Genomic DNA, 9,456 nt, shown 5'->3' with positions numbered 1-9,456 from the left:
TCAATCGATGTACATGGGAGAGCTGGAGTAGCTGGCATTTGATACAGGATTTTACAAATATAGCATGCAACCTCATACATCAAGTTCTTCATACATCAAGGCGAAAGATTTATACCATCTGAAGAAAAACCAAAGTATTTTTGAGGCTTTTTTTTTTTTTTGGTACCGGGGAAAGATCTTGGGTCCTTGAGCTTGCAAGTCAGGCAGCGGAGCCACTGAGCTAAATCCCTGGCCCTCTTCATACATTAAAATAGAGGGACGTTTCAGCAGTTTTTCATACTTTGGCCTTTTGGATTCATCCTTTGTAAGGCCTGTTAGCAAAGTTGATGAAACTTGAGAATTCCCTTTCCTCAGAATTTACTCAGCTGTAGAGGATCTCCTTTCATGATTTGTGTTAATTGATCAAATACACTATTCCCCTTTGGATAAGGAAATTGGCCTGTGGCCAACTCGTACAATGTGATCCTCAAACTCCAGGCATCATATCCTTGGCAAGATGAACTAGGGTCTATTCTTTCAGGTGCCATGTACGGCCTACACTCACCATCTTGTCTTGGTGATGGAGTCCACAAGCTGTCCACTGATGTCAAAGCCACAAAGTTTAATATTTCTTTTCTTTTTTTTTTTTTTTTTTTGGTTTTTTGAGACAGGGTCTCACTATGTAGTTGAGACTGACCTGGAACTCACTACGTAGTCCACGCTGGTCTCAAACTCACAGCGATCTTCTTGTCTCAGCCTCCCATATGCTGGGATTACAGGGGTGCGCCACCACGCCCAGTTCCAGAGTTTAATATTTCCACTTCTAGCCAGAAGAATATTCAAAGGTTTGATATCACTGTGAATAATTTTCAAGTTTTGTTTTAAGAGCTTTAGTGCATTCACAATTGCTAAAGTGATTTTGCCTATAATTTCTTCAGGAATAACATCATCTAATACATGATATATATATTTGTAAAGCTTATCAAATGAGGTAGATGTGAGTTCCACACAGGTCCAACAGTCACCCTTTCTGAAGAGTGCACCATAAAACTGAACAACATATGGGCAATCACTATTCCGCATTATACCCAAATCCATAAGAAGTTGTTTTATTCTTTTTCATTTACTGTTGTCCGTATTCTTTTAACTGCCATTATTTGCCCACTTGGTTTGTGAACCATTTTGTTGACAGAGCCATACGCTCCTCATCCAATTTCTCCAAGGTCTTTTAAGTCCTCTGCAGTGAAATCCCAGTGTTGTTCAGGGGAGATCTTCAGTTTTCCTGATGACTCAATGCTGTGTGTTTCAGTCTTTCTCCTGCATGCTGCTGATGGCTGGGTGACTCCACGCCAGGGACCCTATGGGTCCTGGGGCCAGGGGCCTGCTGCTGCTGCTGCCATCCCTGGAGCTGTGACCACTGTTTGAGCTCAGAGCTCCCATTGTTGGGAGTGAGGAGCCAAGCAGCCTTTTCTTACCTTTTTAAAAAGTTTTTTGAGACAGGTCTTGCTGTGTATTCCAGACTGGTCTTGAACTTACTCTGCAATCCAGGGTGGCCTCCAACTCACTTAGACCCTCCTGCCTCAGCCTCCAAGTGCTGGGGTTATAGATGTGCACCAGCATGCCTGCTGCTGTTTCTCTTTTTTTTTTTTGATACTGGGGAGGCAGGTGGCAGAACCACCGAGCCAACCCCCCAACTCCACTATTTCATTTTTGATGGCACACAGACAGTTTCTTGGAATGTCTTTTACTCTGCTCTTCAAATTCTCAAGTCCTTCCTATTATGGTTTTTTGCTTTTGAGACAGGGTCTCAATAAGCAGTTCAGGCTGATCTTGAATTTGTCATGATGTTCCTAGTTCAGCCTCCCAAGGGCTGGGATTACAGGTATGCACCGCCGTGCCTGGCCATAAACTCTTCCTATTGTGTTCCAGCTCTACCACAGAACCTGGAATAAAGTAAACACTCACTGACAGTGTCTAACTTTTATAGGTATCTGTGGAGAGGAAAATAGCTATGAGGTTGGGTGAGATGTCAGAGGTTATGGGGGAGAAGGGAGAGGCGAGGAGAGAAAAAGAGAGGATGTGAAGGCAGTGGTGGCTGGAGACCCATGAGACCCCCATATCACAGAGGTTTGGAAAGTACTTACCAGCAAAGCCATGAGAAAAACAAAAGGAGACATTCGCCATTTACTGAGTGTCTACTACCTGCCGGGTCTTAGATTTTAGTGATACAAAGATGAATCAGAAATTGTTTCTTTCCTGATAGAAGTCAGCATCTAGGGGAAGTGCGAAATATGTAAACAAAAACTACAATATAGCATGTGTTTTATTATAATAAAAATATTCACAAAGTGTTCTTTGAGCTACAGGAGCTGGTGACTAAGCTTCTTGCAGCATAGGGGCGGGTAAAAGTGGGCGTTGCAAGATGACTGGAACTTCAGCAGCCTGAGATGGGGACGGGTGACACACCAGGAGGGTACAACTGCTTCAGGGAGCCTGCTTGTTTGGTTTCAATGTAAAGCAGAAAAAGCTTGGTAATTCAGGCTGGTGGCACTTGTGAAGTCTCTCACCATGCTGAGTCGGTCTTTATTCTCCAGCTAACAGTCATTAAAGTCCTTTTTAAAATCAACCTTTTCAATCCCCGGTACCAAAAATAAAATAAAATAAATAAAATAAAATCAACCTTATTAAGGTCCAGTTTACATACATGATGATATATCTATACTTCAGAGTTTTCACATGACATACATCCTTATTATAACTGCCACCCTAGTCAAAATATAGAACATTTTCGTCACCTTCGAAAGCTCCCTTGCAATTATTCCCTACCGAGTCCCCAGGCAACTACTGATGTAGTTTGGGAGATCAGTTTTGGCAATCTATTGATATGTAAAGACCATCCTCAAGTAGAGTGGCCTAATACAACAAGAAACACTAAATTGCTCAGGTCAGTGCACTGTGGTCATGGTGTAGTGGAGCTCATTGTCTTGCTCTCCCAGGCATCAGAGGGATAGCTTGACTTACATGGCTGGCAAGTAGGGGCTGGCCCTGGTCTGGGAGCTTTGCTCTTGCGGGTGGCTCTTTGGGCTTCCTTACAATATGATGGTTGGACAGACATCAAGAAGGAAGAAGTCTTTTGAAGTCTTTTAAAGCTGGGGGCTGGAGATGTAGCTCAGTGGTAAAATGCTTGCCTAACATATACAAGGTTTCTGGTTTGTGCCCCAGCACTGGAAAAAAAAAAATTAAGGGGTTAAAGAAATAAATCCTACCTTTTAGTGGAGAGAATGGCAAAGATGGAGCCATCTCTGTTGCAGTTCGCTCATCACAGATTAGTTTTGTCTGTTTCAGAATGTCATAGAGTGTTTGGTATACATCTAGCTTCTTTTGCTAAATATGTGTTTTGAGATTCATCCATATTGTTGATGTATCAGAATATGTAGTACAGAAGTTCATTTCTTTCTTCTTCTTACTTTTATTTTATTTTATTTTTTTGTGAGAGGGTTTCCCGCTGGTCTTGAACTTGTGAACTCAAATGATACTCTTACTTTGTCCTCCTGGATAATTAGGATTATGGGTATGCGTTACCACACCAGGCTCATTTTCTTTCTGCTGAGTAGTAATCCATTCATAGTCATTTTGCTCATCCATTTCTCTGCTAATAGACATTTGCTCCTAGTTTTTTGTTACTGTGACTAAAGCTGTTGTAAACATTTTTATGTAATACATTTTGGGTATGGATGTTTTCCTTTCTCTCCTTCTCCTCCCTTCTCTTTCTTTTTAGGTGCTGGTGATCGGCCCCAGGGCCTCTTGCTTTTGAGTCACTGAGCCAAATCCCTTCTTTCTCCTGAGTAAACACGTAGGAGTTGAATTGCTGGGTCATAGTGTTGTGGAATTCAGCTTCAAAAGCCACTCCCAGGGCTGGGGATTTAACTCATTGGCTCCGCCACCTGCCTCATAAGCACAAGGACGGGAGTTCAATCCCTGGTACAAAAAAAAAAAAAAAAAAGCCACTCCCAATGCCCAAGAGACAGGTGTTGAGGAAAAGAAAGAAAGTTTTATTGAGGATGCTACCACCTAGAAAGTGGGGCAGACTAATGTCTCATATGGTCCTTATAACTCTTTGGGGAGGTAGGGGAATGTTTATATGATCAGGGTTACTTAAGAGATCAGCATTCCCCAGTAGCTTGGGCCAGGCAATCTGGTGTTTTGAATGCTGATCAGAAATGATAATCTTAGTGACAGCCCATTCTTATGGTGAAGGCAAGATGCTCTGGGATGTAGGATGAAGACCATATCCTGAGAATGTAAAAACCAACAGGAATAAAGTGAGATGGAATCACTGATGGCAAAAGCCTGTTAGTTATACGTTAGGTATATGTTAAACTATATAAGAAGTTGTCAAACTGTTTTTCAAGAGGTTGTACCATATTTATACTCCCAGTGGCCATGCATGGGAGTTTTATCTGGTCCAGATCCTAGCCAGCTCTTGTCAGTCTTTAATTTTAGACATTCTGTAGGATGTGAAGTGGTATTTCATTGTGGTTTTGTCGTTCCCTGATAATTAGTGGTGTCATGAATCTTTTCACATGCTTATTAGCCATCTGTAGATTTTTAAAAAAAATATGTCAGTTCAGATCTTTTTCCCATGTAGAAAATACTGAGTTTGTCTCAGAATTATTGAGTTATAGTTTTTTGTAATGCTGCAAATAATACTCAGGGCCTTGTGCATGCTAGGCAAGCATTCTACCATGAAGCTACATCTCCAACTCTGCTCTAAATCTTATTTTTAGACAAGATCTTGCTACATTGCCCAGGCTGGCCTTGAATTTGACATGATCCTGCTTCAGCCCCTGAAAGCTATAATAGGCATGTCCTGCAAAGCCTGGCAGGGGATGTTAATATTGTGGATTATTTATTTATTTTTTTGATACTAGAGATTGAACTCAGGACCTTGCACATGCAAGGCAGGCACAGTGCCACTGAGCTAAATCCCCAGCCCAATATTGTGGATTTTTGTCATTTGTTAGAAATATGTATTGTGAGGGGCCGGGGATTTAGCTCAGAGGTTCGGTGGCCTGCCTTGCAAGCACAAGGACCCGAGTTCAACCCATTGTACCAAAAAAAAAGAAAGAAAAGAAAAGGAATATGTATTGTGAGTACATGTTAATGGATAAGAAGATCCAATATTATTAAAATGTTAATTATTCACAAATTGATCTATAAATTCAATGTAATTCCCACAATTTTTATTGAAATTGACAAGCCAATTCTACAGTTTAAGTGGAAATACAATGAACCAAGGGTAGCCAAAATAAGAAAAAAATAAAGATGAAGCCAAGCATGGTAACAAACATCTATAATCCTAGCATGCTGGGAGACTAACACAGAAGCATCTCAAATTCAAGTCTTGCCTAGGCCATTCATGAGCCCCTGTCTCAAAATAAAAAGTAGCTCAGTGTGAAAGTCTTGGCTTCAATTTCTAGTACATTAAAAAAAAAACAAAAAAAGATAAAGTTGAATTGGGCGTTGGTGGCACATTCCTAATCCTGGCTGAGGAAGGAGGGTCAGGATCATAAGTTTATGGTCAGTCTGGGTGACTGAAAGACACCGTGTTTCACAGTAAAATAAAAAAGAGGCTTTGGATGTCGCTCATGGTAGAGTACTTGCCTGTGCAGTGTGCATGGGGCCCTGAGCTCCATCCACATATGAACACAAAGAAAAAGAGTCACATTATCTTGCATTGGTGTGGTATATTTGGTATAATTAATGAATCAGTATCAATACATTTTTATTAAATAAAATCCATAGTTTACATTAAAGTTCACTTTTTGTTTCCTCTTCCTCTTCTTTCTTCCTACCCCTTCCTCTTCCCTGTCCCTTCCTTCTCTTCTTCCTCTTCCTCCTCCTCCTCCTTCTGTACTGGGGATCAAACCCAGGACCATAACACTGAGCTACATCCCTAGATTTTATTTTTTATTTTGAATTGCCTGGGCTGGCCTTGAATTTGAGACCCTCTTGTGTCAACTTGTCAGCCTGCTAGGTTCATAGATGTGTGTCATCATTCCTTCATCTTTATTTTTTAGCTAAGTCACCTAGGCTGCGCTCATTCTTGCAATCCTCCTGCCTCAACCTCTCAGAATGCTGGGATTATAGGTATGTGGTGCAATTCCTAGCTCCATGTTTCCCTTTCTGAGAAATTGCCACGCTGCTTCCAAAGTGGCTGACCTTTTTTGTGTTCCCACCAGCAGCACATGAGAGTGCCTGCGACCCCACATCCTCAGCAGCATCTGGGGTTGTCAGCATTTGTATTTCAGTCATTCTAGTAGGAATGTACTGGTATCTTACTGATTTTTTTTCCTAATTAAAAAATTGTGATAAATACACACAACACAATTGACCATTTTAAATGTATAGTTCAGTGGTATTAAATACATTAGCAATGTGCAACCATCTTCACTATCCCTCTTTTCCCATCTGTACATCTGAAACTCTGTCCTCTTCAAAGAGAGATTCTCCACTCCCCTGCTTGCTGGCAACCCACTCACCTTTCCTTTTCTCTGATTCTGAGAACTCTACCTTGTGTAAGGGAACCATATGTCTTTTTTGTTACTGGCTTACTTTACTCAGTTTAATGGCATCCATGTTTGTTCATGTTGCAGCATGTATCACAATTTCCCCCCCCCTTTTTTTTTAATTCTTTGGTACTGAAGATCGAATTTGGGTCCTTGCGTTTTCGAGGCAGGCGGTGGAACCACTGAGCTAAATCCCTGGCCCCACAATTTCCTTTTTTATTTTGTGATACAGGGGATTAATTTCCTTCCTTTTAAAGGCTGAATAATATTTTTTAAATGCATATGATGCATTTTTTGTTATCCATTCACCTGTCAGTGGATATTGGTGTTGTTTCCATTTTTTGGCTTTGAATAATGCTGCTACTAACATTGGACATACAAATATCGCTTTAAGATCTTGCCTTGTTTCTTTTGGATATACACCCAGAAGTGGAATTGCTGGACCATATGGCAATTTATTTTTAGTTTTTTGAGGAATTGCCATACTGTTTTCCATAGCGGCTGTACCATTTTTATTCCCACCAGCAGTGCACAAGAGTTCCAAGTTCTCTACATCCGTGACAGCACTTGTTATTACTTATTTAATTCTCTGCAGTGCTGGTGATCCAATCCAGAGCATCCCACATGCTAGGCAAGTGGTGTCTACCACTGAGCTACAACCCCAGTCCATTTTCTGTTTTGTGATAGCAGCCTTCCTAACCGATTAGTACCCCATTATGGTTTTGATTTGTATTTCCCTAATGATTGTGGTGGGGATTTGGCTCAGTGGTGCAGCTGCCTGCTTTGCAAGCGCAAGGACCGAGTTCCATCCCCCTTACAAAACAAAAAAAGACCGAGCATAGCTAATGACTAGTGATGCTGAGCTTCTTTTCATGTGCTTATTGATTATCTATACATCTTTTCTAGGGAAATGTCTATAGAAATCTTTTGCTTCATTTTTCTTTTCTTTTGGTACTAGGATTTGAACTCAGGGTCTTTGCTGAGCAACATTTCAATCCCTTTTTTCTTTCTTTCTTTTTCTTGAGACCGGGTCTTTTTTTTTTTTTTTTTTTTTTTTGGAGGCGGGTTTTTTTTTTTTTTTTTTTTTTGAGACAGGGTCTCATTATGTAGTTGAGACTGAACTGGGACTCACTGTGTAGTCCAGGCTGGTCATGAACTCACAGCGATCCTCCTGCCTCAGCCTCCCAAGTGCTGGGACTAGAGGTGTGTGCCGCCATGCCTGGCTTTTTTTTGTGTGGGGGGGAGACAGGGTCTTGCTATGTAGGTCAGACTGGCCTTGAATTTATTATATAGCCCAGGTTGGCCCCAAACTGGTGATGATCCTCCTACCTCAGCCTCCCAACTGCTGGGATTACAGGCTTGTACCACTATGCCTGGTTTCTGGTTATCATTTATATTCCAGTTAATATTCAAGATATTGAAAATACAGAGAGATAGAGAAAAAAAAAGAAAATACAGAGAAGGATTCTAGTCTCATGGAAGCTCAGTCTGGGGTAAAGACTGAAGGGATACATTAAAACAACTTAGCCCAGTGTGATGGCACATGCCTATAATCCCAGCACAGGTTGAGGCAGAACTGAAAATTCAAGCCCAGCTTGTATAATTTAGTGGCTTAGGGAAATGCTGTCTCAAAATTAAAAGAAAGAAAGAAAGAAAAAAAAGGTTAGCCTACCAAACAAATAGCAACAACGAATACACAAACCTTTATACAATGGTTTATATAGTGAGAGATGCCTCAAAGAAGATAAAACGATACCAAAATAGACATGACTGATGGACGAAAGGAATCTGTCATAGGTGAGGTAGTTGGATAAGACCTCTGTCTCAGAAAGTGGCATTTGGGCTGATGATAATAATAGGGAAGCATGCATCCAAGTGGAGCTCATCCAAGGTGAAGGGCAAAATCAGTGCTATGGCTGTAAAGTGGGGTAACAGTGACCAAGGGAGCACAGACAACAATATGATCAGTAGGCATGGCCCAGAACAGTAAGGTTCACAGGGTAAGGCAAAGCTCATGGATTTTGCTATAAGTATAATATGAAACTGGCCAGTTTCAAGCATGAGAATCATAATATCTCAATAATATTTCAAAAAGATCATCCTGGTTTCTTGTAACGAATGAATTATGGGATGTGATGAAAAACAAGGTTCCAATGAATAAATATTCTACAGACCCTTCTTTTGTGCCACCCTCAGGCAGTTCACCCTTCACATTGCGAAAGTCATTTAGTCCTCTGTGTTTCTATGTTTATAGCATTACTTGGACACTGGCAATTGGGGTCTTCCTGAACAGACTGAAACTTGGTCCACTCTAGCAATTTCCTCTAATTGCATATAACTAGTGTGCTAGTTCATGTATAATGACAATCCCAAATTTCAGAGTCTTAAAACAACATATGGTATGTCTTTCTCATGCTACATGCTCTGCTGATCGGCTAGGGTTATCTATTCTGTCATCCCCACTGCAGACCAAGGCTAATGGAGTAACTCCCAGGTAGAGCAGTGCTAGTAGCTGTGGCAGAAGGAGCAAGAAGACATCCAAATGTCACACTAGGATTTAAAGTTTCTTCCCAGAAGTGATAAATGTCACTTCTGCCCATATTTCAAGCTAAAATTCTCTAATTGTTTTTTCTTCTTCTTTTTTTGGGGGGCGGGTACTGGGGCTCGAACTCAGGACCTTGTGCTTGTGAGGCAGGAATGGTGCCATTGTGCTAAATTCTCCAGCCCATTTTTTGGCATTTTGAGCAAAGGTCTCACCACATAGTTCAGTTTGGCCTTGAACTCACTATGCAGCCCAGGTTGGCCTCAAATCTACAGTGATCCTTCTGTCTCAGCCTCCTGAGAGCTGGGGTTACAGGTGTGCACTTCCATGTCTGGCTAAAACAATTCATATGTAGTAGTCACTTCT

At 41.1% G+C, this 9,456-nt stretch overlaps 1 pseudogene; it reads right to left on the bottom strand.

The window, feature by feature from the left end:
- On the bottom strand, positions 1–1,296 carry LOC104862823 (annotated as a pseudogene).
- Positions 1,297–9,456: the final 8,160 nt, after the last annotated feature.

This window comes from Fukomys damarensis, unplaced genomic scaffold (assembly GCF_012274545.1).
Source record: "Fukomys damarensis isolate Sample0158 unplaced genomic scaffold, DMR_v1.0_HiC HiC_scaffold_17, whole genome shotgun sequence".
NCBI classification, from domain to species: Eukaryota; Metazoa; Chordata; class Mammalia; order Rodentia; family Bathyergidae; genus Fukomys; species Fukomys damarensis.
This window is presented reverse-complemented; position numbering and strand designations above follow the sequence as displayed.